At 35.7% G+C, this 17,750-nt stretch overlaps 1 long non-coding RNA gene across 1 annotated transcript; it reads right to left on the minus strand.

The window, feature by feature from the left end:
* Positions 1–532: 532 nt before the first annotated feature.
* On the minus strand, positions 533–16,001 carry LOC148114896 (uncharacterized). The gene is made up of 3 exons (XR_015732902.1): positions 15,879–16,001; positions 1,892–2,012; positions 533–1,404 (listed from the first exon to the last, which is right to left on the minus strand). It is a non-coding gene; the product is annotated as an uncharacterized LOC148114896 (long non-coding RNA).
* Between the last annotated feature and the right edge of the window lie 1,749 nt (positions 16,002–17,750).

Below are 17,750 nucleotides of genomic sequence, written 5' to 3' on the forward strand. Positions count from 1 at the left end.
ATGAAGAGGATAAGAATACTAGATATCTTTTTTTTACATTTTGTGTTTACAACATTGAATTTGGCATATTACACAATTCATTCATTCCAAAGGCAATTTTGATCTTTCCTGCTACCAACCTTTTTCCAGCCATTAACCCTCTCCATCATGATTTTTTTAATGGACAGGGTTGTTTTTTTTAATTGCTTTGTAAGGGACTTGTACTGTTAAGAATTCTGGGAAGTCTTTGAAGTGCTAAACAGACCTTTTATACTTTATAATAAATCAATAACTATATACAAGTGTATGTTTGTTATTCTGAGATTACTAGATTTATTGGGCAGTTGAAGCAAGATAAAGCATTGAGGGCGGGTTAGGTAGTCTAGTTCCTGCTAAATTACTCAAGGCAATCACCAATTATTGAATCCCAGTTCTAGCAAATATTTTTACATGTACAGATTGAATGGCTCAAATTTCAATTAATCAAATCTATCCTATTATTCAAAAAAGGAGTTAAAACTACTCCTTCAAATTATCTGTGGAGGTGGTGGAACATTATAAGCAAGTTATATGCCAGATTTCTGAATGGAAAACTGATAGTCTGTGGCAAAATAATATTCTGGCAGAAGAACAAGCCAGCTTTAGGAAAGGAGAGTCAACATTAGAATACAGTTTCCACATGTAGTAAAAAATATGATTGTTATTACTCTGTTGTTTTGCATGTACACTGAGAGCTTCCGCACCAGAGACTAGTGGGTCTAATCACACTTGGACAAATAAATTCTATTCTATTCTATTTTGCTCTGCTCTGCTCTGCTCTATGCATATAGAACAAACCTGAGAGGACTTTTATAGATTTAAAGACCCTATAAACTCAGCCCCAAGAAAGTGACTAGGGATAGTCTGTCATATCTATTCGTTGCTATCGTCTTATGCTAAATATGCTTTTTTATGCTTCTGCCTATAAGTTGCACAAGAACAACAACACAGAAATCCAATATGCCTCTTCAGAACATCCTGTTCTCTCTGCTGCAATATCCATTAAAAAAACCCAGGGATGTATACTTACCCTGACTTTATGTCAACTCTTTGGTAGACTTTTTTTTATCAAGAAAGGGACACCATTCACTCTTGCTGGTCAACAAACCTTCTCCATGTAGATGAAGCCATTCTTTTAACTTTTCAAATTGGCATGAGATAATCCCATTGGGATCTTGATGTCACTTGATGACATTTTTGTGTGTGGGGGATCTATAGTATGTGGGTCCTCAGATCTGCTTCTTGAACTGCTAATGGAAGTCATGTCCAGAACGGCTTTGTCCAGCTTCAATTGGCGCATAGGTTGCAGGTTTTTCTGTATTGGGTTGACATTGCAGTGGTGTCTTATGCCCATATAATTTCATGGTTAAGCAACTACAGGATTCCCTTTGAACACAATATAGAAGTTGCAATGATATAATGCATGGTTAGTGATACATTGAAATTTTGTACATTAGAGATCGTAACATCTAAGATATTTTAAAAGACATTCTTTACCCATAAGAACATCTAATACTAAAAAATGAAGTTATATCATCGTTCTAGACATTACCAATTGGAAGACCGTAAGAGCAGGTGGAATATCCATGAAATATCACATCCAACATAAAAAGAATTAGTAGTATGACCAAGCTATGCCAAATTTGGAGAATGACACAGTGACCAACAGGTATCATCAACAAAAAGAGGGACTTCATAGACAGTACAGCTATCATACAATGTCTTTAATTCCACATGCGGGCATAGCTGGATCACCCAAAGCTGATTAGAGTTCTACAAAGAAAAGGAGATGCCAGATGTTCAAGCTGATTTTAGAAAAGGCTAACAAAGAAGAGCCATTATTACTGATGTATGCTGAATAATATCTACTTACATACAAAGATCAGAATCATCCAGGCAGGTTTTTCCCCTGGGATACTTTGTAGAAGCAAATTAGACTTTGAAGAAGCAGGATAGAAGGATTATTGATGCTTTTGAAATTTCGAGAAGAATCCCTAAAACCATGGATAAACAAGAAAATAAACAAATGGATCATGGAACAAATCACTCTAGAGTTCTTATTTGAAAGACAAATGACAGGATCATATTACCAGATTTTTTAATGACCTAGCTGTCTTGAGAATATTTATTTATTTAGCATATGGCATATGAAGTCAGGGAGGCTATTATGCAGCCAATAGTCATTAGTCTATCTATTGCACTGGTGCACCACAAAAGGATGAACTAGCTTCATACTAGTTAGCCTGCAGTGTTCTCAGAGGAAGTCAGCTCATCCAGAGCTTTCTTTCACAAATTATCTACTGATTGTATTTGGGCAGATCCAGCACTGGCTCCAGCTCCCTCTCCAGAATGCAGCCAGATGTTTTCCACCACTGAAAAGGTGGTACCTATCTATCTACTCGCAAACAATGCTTTCAAACTGTTAGGCAGGCAGTAGCTAGAGACAAGAGACAAGCGCTCACCCCATTTTGCAGTGCTGGACTCAAACCACTGGAGTGTTGGCAACTGCTCAGCATATCCAGCATCATTAAGCCTTTGCACCACTGCACCCCCTTTTGAGAATACCATAATGCTGGGAAAGGTGGACGTAAAAGGACAGCAATAATGTATCATAGACTCAGTTACAGTGGAGATAGGTACGTCATTGAAGACATGAAGGGACATAATTACTAAAACTCCAACCGGATGGCACATAATCACTAAATTATTTTCCATTTTGTAATGATTTTCAGAGTTTGGATTTTTTTCTTATTAATTTGTATTTTGTTTTTGAATTACATCTAGAAAGTTTCATTTAGAAAGAAATTCATTAGCTTTGCTATTTATTGCAAAATGGGCACTTCACTCCCCTAAAAACAGGTAATAAAAATTATTTTTTTTTAAAAAAAGACTACAAATATGGGATGCAGACAATCATTAAGCAGCAAAGATATTACAGAAAACTAGTTCTACTCACAGTGTGGCCTCTTCTTTTGCTTGGTTTGGAACAGTGACAGCTGCCTTCTAGTGATTGTCTGGCTTTTGTAGCCCATTTGCATAGTGCTAGTTAAGACAATAGTCTCTCCTGTACCTAACTAAGCTAGAATTGGGATCTTACATTGATGTTGGAAACAAACTACAATTAACAGTAGCTGTTTTGGGCAGGCCGAATGATTTAAACAATTCTTGCCTACAACTTATCTCTGTGCTTGGATCAATCATCAAACTGATAAGCAGTGTCAGACATATACCAGGTGAGTTACAACAATTTGCCATAGCCAATTCACCATGGCCAACTCACAATGGTCAACTTGCCATGGCCAACTTGCGGCCACCTTGCTGTAGCACAAGTAGCTGCGGGACAAGAGTTACAGTATACTAATATCAAAGAAATAGTGGAATAGAATAATTAAAGAAAGGATGCAAAAGGAGAGACAATGAAATGTGAATGGCAAAAATTAAAACATTTTTTAAATTTATTTTAAATAATTTAATAGATTTGTTACATTGTCTTGCAGCAAGTTGTCTCATGGTGAATTGACCATGGTGAGTTGTCCAGCAGTGAGTTGGCTGTGGTGAGTTGGCCTCAGCAAGTTGGCTATAGCAAGTTGTCCCATTCCCTTACCAGGTGGACCAGACAGGAAACATGATAAGCTAATTCTACTTTAATGTGACACTATATTAACAGAATGTTGCAAGTCTGAAAGTAAAATTCTCCCCATCTCCTTTACATTTAAGAAATTATCTCCTAAATTATAGAAAAATAATTTCCTAAATTATTACGAAAAATATCTTATGGACTTCTTGCTTACCAGCTACAGAGTCTGCTGTCTCTTCACTTGCCGTTCCCTAGTGAGCGTCTCTGGCCTAATCTCCAAGGTCATTCCCACATACCAATACAAGCACTCATTACATTTGAAGCAAAGATTTCCATTGTTTATGTGCAAATTACTCGTCTTTCATGTTTATTTTGGCAATTATTCATTAAAATACTGTAGTAAAATCAGTTGTTATTCTTTTCCTTCCCTGTCTACTTTACAGCCATTGGAGTCATTGGCCGCTTCTGAAATAATGCATCTGATTGATAAAGCTGGTTAAATGGAGAAATATTTTTACTGGTCAAAAGTAGATAGACTCATTCAAGCAGCTTTACAGTTAAAGATAACCAAACACTGAGTCATTTGTTCTGCCTATTCTCATGCTCTGGTGGCTAAATTCATTCACTATAAACAGAATGTCCTATTATTGTGTCAACAAGTAAAAGCACCATTTTCAAAACAAACATTAATTTAAAAATTGAAACCAACATCCTGTTAACATTTGCAATTCCCAAAAATTAGCAGCAGGAATTCCTTTGCTGTCCAAAGAAAGAACAATAGCTTCCCACTCTTTTTCATGGATGAGATAGTAAATATAATGATTTATTGTAAAATGGGCACATTTTGATTTCGTTCCTTAATCTTTGTTGTTGCTGAATAATTCCCACAGCCTTCCCCAGTATAATGGCTAGAGATGTCTGATTTTAGATCTCATGATCCTCAGAATATTGTTCCCCTATAATATATGGAACAACCAGCAAATATTGTACTATGTGTGCTCATCCTGGTGAAGAGCTTCCTTTATGATGTATTACTACTATACACAATAACTTACATGCAGATCAATACAGGAAGGACAATGACCATTCTGCTTCTCTAACAGGAAAATTCCTTCCATTTCATGGTTCATGTGACTGCTGTCAGTGTGTTACAAAATTAAAGTTAAATTCATTTCATTTTTTCAAGAGCTTAGAGGTTTTCAGCTTTAGGCCTGTTATCTGTGACCACCCCCTAGTTGAAAGACCATCTGAGATTCAGAGTGCTAGGCAAAGGAATTCCTAGTAATGAGAATCCTAGTTAGCATTTCACAGACACAATTCAGATCCTCAGATATAGTTCTTTAATGTCAAAACTTTGTCCCACATGTGGAGGCCTATCCAACTCCCTGCCACATTGAAAATCTTCAAAATATCCCTTGAAAGTGTATTTGTAATGGATGTGTTTGTACTATCAGCTTATGTACAAATATGGACATAGGCTTAAAGGACATATCCTAATACAAGCAGCGCAACTGGTAAGCTTCAATAAGAAGGTTTAAAAGAATAACTAACAAATGTCTCCCTCAGGTTTTTAACCCATGTTAAGTATCACTCTGTTCTATGGAGATTCTCAGGCATCAAGGGCATGGTTGTCCCAAAGGTGCCTTTTTTTCAAGAGGCAACTGGATTTTCTGTTTTTTCTTCGAAGACGTTTTGCTTCTCATCGAAGAAGCTTCTTCAGCTCTGACGGGATGGTGGGGAATGGAAAGATTTATACTCCTTGTAGACAGCTGGTCATTTGCATTCCGTTCTTTGCACTCTGTTCTGTTGTTCTGTCCATACTCAAAGAGCAATTAATAGCAATCCTACTCTCCTCACTAGCTGAACACTAAACTACAGTATTTGTACCCATTTACGAAAATAAATTTTTTGCTAAAACTCTCAAAGTAACTATTGGTCCCAGGTCATTGGGAATAACAATGTTGTCCACCAACCATCTTATCTGTAATGTTAAAACATATTTTTTCATATGGGGACTTTATTAACTTTCTCAGAGAAGGAAAACATTGAAAGGAACCATTCAATTGTCCTCCCTGGAAAATGTTCTTTCTTCCTACTCCAGATAAAAGTTTTATACAAGATCAGAAGTCAGTTGACTTATCCCAAAATACTTGTGAATATATCCAGAGAAAAATGGAACAGTTGCTATTCGTGAAAAATGCTAAAGACTTACAGTACATAAGTGTCTTTTTATCTAAATCATATAGGGAACTTTAGGTGTAATATTTTTCTAGAGAACTCAGAAACCACTAAGGTTCACAATTTTTAATGTTTGACATAATGCAATTGGACAGAAGCAGGGCTCACCCTTACTCCCTTCCCAACAAATCCTGCATGTCAAACATTTTTATTTTATAACTCAGATGCAAACATTTGCTGCGGGCTGGAACTTGGCAAATTGTATTTCATCTAGGGAACAATTTTAAACAAATTAAAGAAATATCAGTTTATTTTAAAATGTATGAGTGCCAATACCTCTCCCTTCCATCCATATAATGCAATTGACGGTTGATTTATCAAAATTAATTTAGCAAATGAGTAGTTGTAACCAGAGATAATTGTTTCAGAGTGGAAATAACAGGAACAAAGCCAGCCAATATGTAAAGGTCTAAAATATAATCTAGAACACATAACATAGTAATAATATACCTAAGTGACTGGAATTTTCTCAGAGAAAGAAATGAAATAATCCAAATAAAATTATTGTTTTGGCTTTTATGTGCTTCAATTATCTTTCAGAGTTATTGAAGATACTGACTTCTAAATAAAACCAAATGCATAGCTTTACTAAAAAATAAATTGGTTCCAAACTCTCTGGTGATTTAGAACTTGGAGGCCTTGGATTTTTTTCCACATCTGAAAAAAACTGAATTTTTGTTCTTGATAGATGTCAATCCTACATCAATTTCTGCACATTTGTATACTAAAGGAACTTTGCCATGAGGTAGGACAACACCAAATAAGAGATACCAAGTACTTCAGAAAGTAAACAAAGGGGAGGCCACCCTATTTTTCAGAAAGAGGGAAGAGATATGCAGGGTTGTCAGATTTCGGTTGCAAAAAAAAATATTAAACCCAGATAGTAGAAAAGAGATATAGTGGCAGCAGTAGCTCTTTGCAGCTCAGAACAGGTAGCTTAAAAAAGTCCATCTGTTTTGCATTTTATTTTATCACATGCGTAACATTCACTGATAGGAAACTTACAAAGCTAAAAGACGCAGAAAAGAAATAGACACAATAAAAATTGAGGTCAGAATGAATACACATGTGGAAAAGACAGCTGGGTATAGGCAGTGCATTTGCAGGAACCTTTTGTGGCCAAAGAATATGGCAGAGTGGCCCTACTACCAAGGAATATTGTTGCCTCTATTTCTGTGAAAAGAATACAAGAAGCACCTCACTGAGGTGAACCATCACTTGACAAACTTGCTAACATAATAAAGACTTCGTTGATCTATGGATCAGGCAAAAAAAAAATCTGTTTAAGAATTTTCACTCTACTGTTAGTGAGGGGATGATTCTGCCTCTTTGCTTGGTGAAATTCTTCTTCAAATTTTCAACTTTCATTTGAGAATAGGGTAATCCCATATGATTATTTTTCTTGGTGAAAATGCACACACACACACACACACACACACACACACACACACGTTTGTTCATTAATATATTCCAGTAGATGGACTAATATTTTCATTACATTGTCAGTCAGTATGCAAATAAGCCATTTCATAGGCACAATTTGAAGCTTTTGCTAATGGAACCCATGCTGATTCTTTCTCATTTCCCCTTTTTTTTATATAAAAGATTTTATAAAATCCCATGCAAGATGAGTGGCATATAAATTTTGTAGATAAATAATAAATAAAAAAGTATAGTAGTAAAATCATATACAAATTCAGAAAAAGAAATAGAATAAAAAGTGCAAAGAAAATAATAAGAAAAAGAAACAAATATGTAAAGAGTGACTTTTAATCTTCATCAAGACAAGCAAAAACAAACTTCATCCCTAATAATGTTAAAAATATCTCTTCTTTCCATAATCCACCTGTTACCTATATGTAAATCCATAAATCAGGAAGTAATATTGTTTCTGATATTTTTTTCTCTGTGTAGAGGAAAAAAAATGTGTAGATAGTTAAAAGAACTTGATTGTGTTGAATGCCTATGTTAATACATCAATACTACAATCTGGTAGAGTTTCCTTCTTTCTTTTTTTAAATTGCAAACAAATAAAGGTTTACATTTGCAATGTCTGCCAGCATGGAATCATAGAACTGAAAGGACTTTTAGGACATTATGTTCAACTGTTTGTTCATTACATCAACTCATATGAGGCCTCTGTTTGATACATGGAAGGAGAATCTACTGTACCTGGCTTCCCTTCATTGGTTGTTATGTCAAACTTCTCTCACTGTTGGATATTTTACTAATATCAAACCACAATCTGCTGTCTTGTAATGAAATACTGTACATTATTCTATGTCCTGCTCTCTGAAAAGCCAAAGGATAAATCTTGGCATTCTTCTCTATGACATCCTGTCAGATAACATATTTTCCTCAGCCTTATCTTCTTATGGTTAAACATTCCTAAATCTTTCAATTAATCTTTACATCTCCTTTCATATGATTTATTTTCTATTTTAGAGCTATCTGATAATCCTGACTGCCATCCCATGAATATATTCCATTTTACCTGAATTCTTCTTAAAACATGATAGTCAATGCTGGGTACAGTACTTGGGATGGGATTGATTTCTGCATAGTGTAGAGGTATTGCTTTCCATTAGTATTAGAAACCATACTTCTGCTGTTGAAGCCTAAACTTGCATTTGCCTATTTTGCAGCCACATCATAATGCTGATTGATATATATAGTTTGTAATCAAATACAGTAGTGCTTCAAGATCTGTCTCTCTAGTACTATTGGCAAAGTATCCTCTATTTTATTTTGTATCTAAGAACTACATTTGCTTATGTTAAACCTCAGTCTTATTTTCAGCATTTCTATAAACTATCAAGACAATTTCAGATGTTATTTCTGTCTTTAGAATAATGTCATCCTACTCAGTTCTGTGACAAAAATCTAGATATTCCACCCCTATCTTCATTAATAGTAATATTGAAGAATGCAAGATCTAATACTGAATGTTACAGCAGTAACATTCAATACCTACTCAATACCTCTCCTATTTAATGAGATACTACTCATAAGGCAGTAAAAATTTTAAGCTAGGCATGTAGCCATTTAATTGGCATGACATGTAATATAACCTAATGATCTTATTACTCAAAAGACATAGGCCAGACTATCAACTAATTCTTGAGATTAAAAAATATTACACATATAGCATTTCCACAATCTGCTAGGAAATTATTTGATAAAAAACAAGCCAAGATGCATGCTGTCTTCTGTAGTCACTTTATAATTTTCAATCTATTTACAAATTAATCAATAGATGTACTTTTGCAAGATTTTTCAGGTATCAAAATCAGATTGCATTCGTTGTTTGGATGTATATGTTTAGAGAGAAAGAAAGATGAAGATGGAGATCTAACACCCACCAGTGATGGGATTTAGCCGGTTCTCTCTGGATCACATGAACCGGTAGCGGTGACTGTAGGAGGCTCCACCCACCCGCCCGGACATAATGTGTGACTACTATGCATGCACAGAAGGCTGTGTGCATGCGCAGAGGTAGTGTGTGCGTTCACATTTGTGAACTGGTAGAGAAGGTAAGTGAATCCCACCCCTCTCTCTCTCTCTCTCTCTCTCTCTCTCTCTCTCTCTCTCTCTCTCTCTCTCTCTCTCTCTCCCCCTCCCTCCCTCTCTCTCTCACACACACCCAGAGAAATCATTTTAATACATTGAACAGGCTTGTGAGAACTGTGGTAGCATTGTCCGAAGCTTCAATACATACTGTACATGTTTGCGCAAAATCCACTTTTGCTGACCAAAGTATAGCCTTTTAGTTCTCTGCCAGACAGAAGTGTGTCATATTTCATGGAGAAACATCAAAGGGCAGTTCAGCCAAACCTTTGTCAAAAATTTGCTCTGAAGATTTGCAGAGCTCTGTTATAATGTTTCTTTTTTGTTTTTTTAATATAAGTTGCCAGAAATGGTTTTTTAAAAATAATTTCTCTCGATAACAGCTTCTTTAACATACATTTTCTAGATGTCAGGTTTGGGGGAGCTGCTGCAAACTAATTCTAATTATAGAAACATTCAGAAGTTATTTTTACTCCTATACTTTTTTTGATAGATTATTTTGTATTGGGCAGTGAAGATTAATTGTAGATATCTTCTGATGATAATATGATAATATATCTGGACAATATGATGCGATATTGTCCAGAGAAGTATGTCAAAAGTAGAAGCTCTAACTTGGTTGTAAGATTACATTAACAGAACCTTGCAAGTCTAAAGTACATTTCTCCCATGTTGTCTTTATAGCCCAAGAAATTATGGAAGGTCCCTTCTGAGATGTTTACCATGGCTCCATACATTCCTTTTGTGTAGTCAGCTGCTGCTTTTCTGACCATTGTCTAGTCTGCAACTATTCTCTCTGTCTCCCAAGGTCATTCTCATATACTATTAGATACATTCTTCTAATGCCATTTTGGAACAGAATGCTAAACTTTTGCTCCCAGCAGATTTTTGTACTTTTGTTACAATTTGCTAAACTACAAGACAATGTTCAAAAAGCTAGCTATGTCTTAGCAACTGCAGGTTTATCATAGGAACTACCTTCTTCCAGTAAAGTCTTCTGTTCTGCTAGATCCTCATGGAAAGAATATGGCACAACCCTAACCTGGATGCTTAGGAAAAGAGAACAACGAGGAAGCTGTTTCAGTAACAACCTTGTTCCCTCTCAAATAATTTTCTCCTGCAAATCTGAATGCCCTTTCTATTGCTTAAACATTACAAAAAAATTCTCAACAAACTTTTGGTGCTTGAATAATTCCAACATGGGATGGCTTTTTAATCTCCATTCTTCAGCTACATTTTAACTATGAGATAATTTTATGACTTTACTCTTTCACTTTTTTTTGTTTTAGATTTCATTTTATGTAGACTACTCAATCTTTTTTAAGTGGTGAGGATATAAATGTTGTAAAATCAATCAATAAAGGAAACGTTACCAAACCCACTACCTCATTATTATAAATAAGAAAATAAAATTTCTATAGTCAATTTCCTGACTGTTCTGCTTGTTATGTTGTGGAAGAATAAGAAGAAACATAGGGAGGAAGTGCAATTTAACTGATACAATTTTCCTGAAATACCAGAAATGGATTGGAAGAAAGCCCAGGAAACTTGTTTTCCAAGTATATAATTCTTTTTATGGTCACAAAACACAATAAAGTGAATTAATGGCAGATTGAAAAATTATTATTGCTTTATTTTACAGTGCACAAATAGCATGAAATAACTCTTCAAGAATGCTACCAGCATATTATCTAGGAGCTTTTTTGTTATGAGAGGAAGCAGACACCAAAAGAAACAAAGCAAGAAAAAATGAAAAAGAAAGAGATTTTAAAAATGTTAGCAGAAGCTACTCATTTACTTTTTTATAAACCTTCATGGGTTTCCATTAAGCAATACTAGACTATAAAGAAACAGCCTATACTCACTAAGAGTGTAGAAATGATGATCGTATGTCTCTGATAGAAAAATGGTTCCCATTATTAAGAAGTATCGAGTTGCACACATCGAACAGAAGGGCAGCCCTGAAAAACCTGGATTAATTTGTGACCTAATTATGATTGCCACTATAGGGAGACAATAAAACTTCTAATTGTCATTTGTTTTCATTTAGCATAGAGATGAAATTAGAAGTTGGGAACTACTGTGCCTAATTCATAAATTCATATTATGTTTATGTTAACCAATATCATTAAAAACATTGTTGGGTAATATGAGATTATGCGTTATCAAGTGATTAATATATATTTAGGAGACACGTTTATGTTGGCTGACCACAATGAATGGATTCAAGTTTTGTTTTTTAAGTTGAGTGGTGGGATTTATGACAACTGGCTACCTGATCAGATCAACTAATTTTTGATATTCGTTTTAAAAGAAGCTGGTATGCTCAAATATAGGAAAGGCAAATCAATCAATCATTAAATTCCTTGGAATTCCTGCACCAGAGGTATCTCCAAAGTTATATGTTGCATTATGCCAGTATGGACATGTGTCCCTTTCCCCTTTCCCTTCCCTTCCCTTCAGTGATGGTATTCAGCCAGTTTGGACCAGTTTGGGCAAACTGGGAGTGGCGCTATGCAATTCTATTTAGCCACGTTTTCTTATCCATGTGTATGTTTGCAAGCCCTGCGCGCGAGCAAAGCTCATGCACAGAAAGCCATGTTCATGCGCAGAAGTAATGTGTGCATGCCCCGCTCACATTTTTGGTGTGCGGTGAACCAGTGGTAAAATTATAAGAAACCCACCTCTGCTTCCTTCCCTTCCTTTCCCTTTTCTTCCTTTCTGTTTGAAACTGGAACACGACTGAATTTTCTACTGAGGTGGCTTTTGATGGCCCATTTATCTATTGATGGAACTTTGGAGTTCCCATGCAAAAGACCCAGAGTCCCCATGAATAGTTTTCCAAATTTACTGTATTTATAATCTCTAAATACAAACTCAGTGGAAACTTTTTGTACTCATACACACAAACGTACAAATGCATTCCTTCCAAATTTTCTTTGATTCAAAAAAATATAATAGGATACATTATCAACAACCATTTTGAAAGTTCCTTGCCTTTTATCAAAGGATGGTAATCTAATGGAAACTCTCATTTATGCTATGACATTTTAGGTAAAACCCATATTAAAACAATATCATTATTATCAAACCATGGGCAGTATGAGTTTTCAAGATTCGAAGATTCTTCAAGCAAGCTAAAAAAAAGAGACAAAATATTGAAAGACATCAAATTTGTGAATAATATCTAAGCCATTTCTGCAAATGCACACATTTATGGCATGGCAGAACTGATTGCAGATATACACATTTTAAAATCTTAATATAAATATTTCTATATCATATATTTTCTTTTATTCTACAATTATCCTTCCAAATTACTTTTTAAACCATAAGTTCCACTCATTATTCCTGTTTTACCCTATTTCCATACATTTATCATAGTCATCTTTAACCCAGTGGTTTTATTAGATAAATATTAAAGCAATATTTTAAGTAAATATTTGTCTTCTATTTTCTGTAAAGATTGGTGAATTACTTGGAAAGTGAAAGGAACAGGCACCATCTACAATCAGTAAGAAAACTAAAATTATGTCAACAGGGAAAGCCTGTCAACTCAATGCAAATAGGCAGAGAAGAAATTGAAGTACTAATAGGACCTTATCTCCTAGGTTCAAAAAGTTCACAGGAATAGTACCTTTAGCTATGAAATAAAGAGATTGCTACTTGAAAGAAAGGCTATGACAGATCTAGACAAAATATTAAAGTACAGAAAAATCATATTAACAACAAAATTCATTCTGTTTTCCCAGTTGTAATATCATGGCTGTGATAGTTGGACTGTCATAAAGAATGAACAAAGAAAAATATATGCCTTTGAATAATGGGACTAGAAAAAAATGTATAGAATGCCTTGAACCGCAAAAAGAAGAAGCCAGTTGATATTAGACAAAGTAAAACAGGCTGATCACTGGAAATATTAATAAAGAAACTAAAATTTAAATGTTTTGGATTCATAATATGAAGGTAAGTGTCACTGGAGAGAACCTCAAAGCTTGGAAAAAACAAAGACAATAAAAAGGAAGACTAAAAAACTAGATAGTAGGTATTATCATGATGACACAAACATGAGCTACAGACACTCAAGAAAGCAGTTACTGACAATCAGTCTTGGTGAACTGATGTCCATCAGGTCATGAAGAATCAAAAGCATTTGAATGAATGAACTCAAGCAGTGTCTTTCAACTGATATCTTCCAAAACATCTGTTGGTTCTGCTGATTCTGGTGCTAACATACTGCTAACTATGAGTTCCAGATTCAGTATCTATATTCATTTTCCCTGTCCTTTGAGGGGGGGGGTCTATATAAGTCTTTTGCAATTCTGCTACCAAAACAGTACCATGTATTGCAACAATGTAGCAATAGCATTTAGACTTATATACTGTTTCACAGTGCTTTACAGCTCTTTCTAAGCAGTTTACAGAGTCAGCATATTGCCCCCAACAATTTGGGTCCTCATTTTACGCACCTTGGAAGGATGGAAGACTGATTCAACCTTGAGCTTGGTGAGATTTGAAATAACAAATTGCAGTCAGCTGGCAGTCAGCAGAAGTAGCCTGCAGTACTGCACTCTAACTACTGCGCCACTGTGACTCAATATGTTCTTGTCCCATTTTCGTTTTTCCTACAAGCACTCCAAAGGCAAAAAATATTCTTGTTCCCCCCCTCCCCCTGACATCTCAAGTCAGCGACTCATGGTTTCATTCATCCACCTGTTGTCCAAGACAGAATCTTTTCACAGGAATGATCTTTGTAGACAAGCAATTTAGAACTGCTAATTGCTAATAAACTCTGGGGATGTTTAAAATATTCATAACAGCCATAAAAACAAGTAATTAAATAATAATCTACTCTCCCTTGGTGACTATATTCCACAAACATTAAAATTATAAGCTCCACTTCTGTCCTTTCTGCTGTTCTAAAATGGAGGTGCCATCTAGATCTGCAAGACCAAGCTATTCCATAAGAATTCTGTCCACTTACTCAAATCTCACATAGAGATTTGACCCTAAACATTCAAATTCAAGATACATGAACTGGCTAGAATGATCCTGCAAGTATGTAAGTGTCAATGTAGTAACCATTTCTATTCCAAAAGTTCTTCTCTGTACTGGATGTTAATTTCAAGTCAGGTTTCTACATTCTTAGAGAAAAAGGCAAACTTGAACAGTTAGATTATGCTTTCTAAAGGAAATGAGACACTGATATAGACAAAAAGAAATATTTTTGATTTGAATCTTACATCTACCTCAATGTTTCTTTTCCCATAGAAACCATACTCTGAATGTCTAATTTTTACAGTGACCAAATTTTACAGGTACCAAATATATTTAGGTACCTTTAATAACTTATGAATATAGAAAAATGTTACGCATTTTCTCTTTCCTTCTATCCTTTCTCTATGTCTCCTCCTTTCCAAATATTTCCCTATGTATCATCTGAGCTAAACTGGCAAGATAATGAGAGAAAGAGCCCTCAACCTGACTCATTCCAGAATTTTGTGTCTTTCTTTGGTTAATGGGAATTTAACAAAGAATAACAATAAGAAAGTATCATGGGTTTTTGTTTTTTACATTGGCTTTACAAAATAATGAATGTTAAGAAAACATCATGAATTTGAAGATTCTTTATATATGTCTTTCATCAATCTCAAAATTCTGAGCACTGCATTATTATAACAGCTTGAGATGATTCTTTATAAAATAGTTTTGGGATCTATACAGAGCAAACATCACAAAGATTCTTCTCCCCCAAATCCATTTGAATCCCAAATGAATCCCCAAACCCACTTGAATCTTAGACATTCTCCAACATAAGTACCACTACCATAAAATACGTTGTACATGGATTTTTATTTACCTTTGTTGGGATATTTATGAGAAATGATTTGACTGAGATACATACATGAAAACTAAAGGCATAGTTGTACTACATGATGCTTTCACTGCTATGTTCATGATACTTAATAGCTTTGAAGAAAACTACTTTTTGAAAACAAAAACAAACACCAACCCCATACATAATTGTTTTCCCATTTTATGTTCATAATTTTAAGCATTTTAACAGAAAATGCCAGCAATATGTTTATTGTTAATAGAGCAAACACAAATCACTGGAATTAATGTTAAAGGATAAGTATTTATTCAGCTAAGCTGTCAAAAGGATAATCAATTAATATATAAAGATCAGATTCTCAAGAATATTTGCAGTTCTTTATCTTAATAAATAGACATCTTTAACTAAACAGGAACTAAAAACCTTAGTCTGTTCAAAAACTGCTACCTGCAGTTCAGGAAGAAGTTATTTACAATAGTACTGGCACTTTTCCAATGCAGAAGTTGCAATAACGCTTAAATCAATGGCCTTTCAAAAGGTGTTACAGGCAAAACAAAGCACTGGCTGATTAAATAACCAAACCTCTTTTCATATTAATCACAACAAATGTGATGAATTTCACTGATGTAGAAAATTAGCAACCTTTTTGCACGTCTCCCCAATTTTGATTTCCTCCTGGAGAACACAGCCTTGTGAATTATTGCTGTAGCTCTTCTAATGCGGTTGAAATCCATTATTTCTTCTAGAATTATGAGTCTTGTTAGTGGAAATCCCAGTGACTGCCTTTCCAGCATCTGCAGTGCGGTCATTTATGATTAACAGCATGCTCATTAAAAAATGAAAGAATCAGATTTGTGGCTTTCAGACGGGCGGGAGTAGAGAATGGAGGAAACAGTTATTGAGGCTTCAGTGGAAACAAATAAACCCACTCTACTGCTTCCAACTGACACAGCTGTCATGTAAGCATTTGCTGCTGCCGAACAGCTTAGGGATTCTAACCTACAAGGCCATGTAGCCATATGCAAACAATATAATATTGATGACAGGTTTACAGCACAGGAGACAACGAGTGCAGCTGTTAGCTACTGGTTTCTATAGTATGAGACAAATGTGTGCGGTTGCTCTTTTTGAAACTGTATGTTTGCAGATGCTTGGCATCAGGCCTTTATGGTGGCACTAAGAATAGTTGAGCCATCGACAACTGTTGGTGAGGACTTTGTTTTACATCTCATTATGCTCTGTGAAAAATTGTGTGCAATATGTCAGAGTTGCTGGCAATCTGAGGCAAACATAAACTCTTCATCCTTACATGAGAAGCCACCTGCAGCACCCAAAGTAAATTTCTTGTAAGTGTCTACTCTGCATAATTCAGCCTTCTTCCTAAAGGCAAGCTTCCAGAAGTTTCCAGGAAAAGCTGTTAGCAGTGAGAAGACAGTAAAGGAATAGAAGCTAAATCCAGAAAATGAAATACAAGTAGAAAGCAGGATTTATAGGTGTATATTGGCATGTATGTGCATGCATATGTGTGTGTGTGTGTGTGTGTGTGTAAAAAGAGATAAATTATGATCGCAGCTGCAGACCTGCTTCTGTGATGTAAAAAATGGTTGGGATGGTCAGGGCTGCCATCTTGATTATTTTTACTCCCCCCCCTCTTCCCCATAGGTATATTCCTGAAAACTTCATTGATTGAATAAAGTCTAGATCCATGATGGTGAACCTATGGCACGCGTGCCGGAAGTGGCATGTGCCTGGAGAGAATCATCTCTCCAGGCACATGAGCGATTGCCCTTTGCTCTTCCAGGTTCTGGCATGCTGGCCAGCTGGTCTTCACTCACAGGGGAGTGCTGTAAACCAGAAGAGCAGCCGCTCAGCGTGCATGTGTGCACTGGGTGGATACTCTTCCGGTTTCCGGCATGCACATGTGCACTAGCCAGCTGGTCTTCATGTGTGCATGTGCGCCAGAAACCGGAAAACCAGGTGGCCGGTGCGCATGTGAGCATGCTCCCTTTCAGCACTCGGAGCCAAAAAGGTTCACCAACATTGGCCTAGATAAAGACCTTATGCCTTATCAAATAATACTCTTCAGGAGACACTTGCAACAACATATTTTTTTTAAAAAAATGTTTAGGGTGACTAAAATAATAAGAAAAATGGTTCATATTACCATGTTTTTGTCAGTTCTGACAATATGGTATTACTTGAAAAGATCTGCTAACAAAAGTGGCCATATGTTGTATTTTTTCAGTTAATATTTAATAGCTATTATTAAAAAAGAATATTTAATAACCGTAGTTATTGTAAGATGATAACTCTTATTGTTTCTGTAGATACTTTCAGTGTCAAAGTCTAAAAGAGTACATAGAATATTACCATGATTCCCTGAAAAGAGACCAGTGGTGGGTTCCTCCCGGTTCGGTCCGGTTCGGCTGAGCCGGTAGCGATGACGATATGATGTCACCGAACCGGTTCTCCCCCCCCTGCCCTCCCACCGCCCCACTCACCCACATTATTCTT

Source organism: Pantherophis guttatus, chromosome 3 (genome assembly GCF_059756535.1).
Source record: "Pantherophis guttatus breed Tessera chromosome 3, ASM5975653v1, whole genome shotgun sequence".
Classification (NCBI taxonomy): domain Eukaryota; kingdom Metazoa; phylum Chordata; class Lepidosauria; order Squamata; family Colubridae; genus Pantherophis; species Pantherophis guttatus.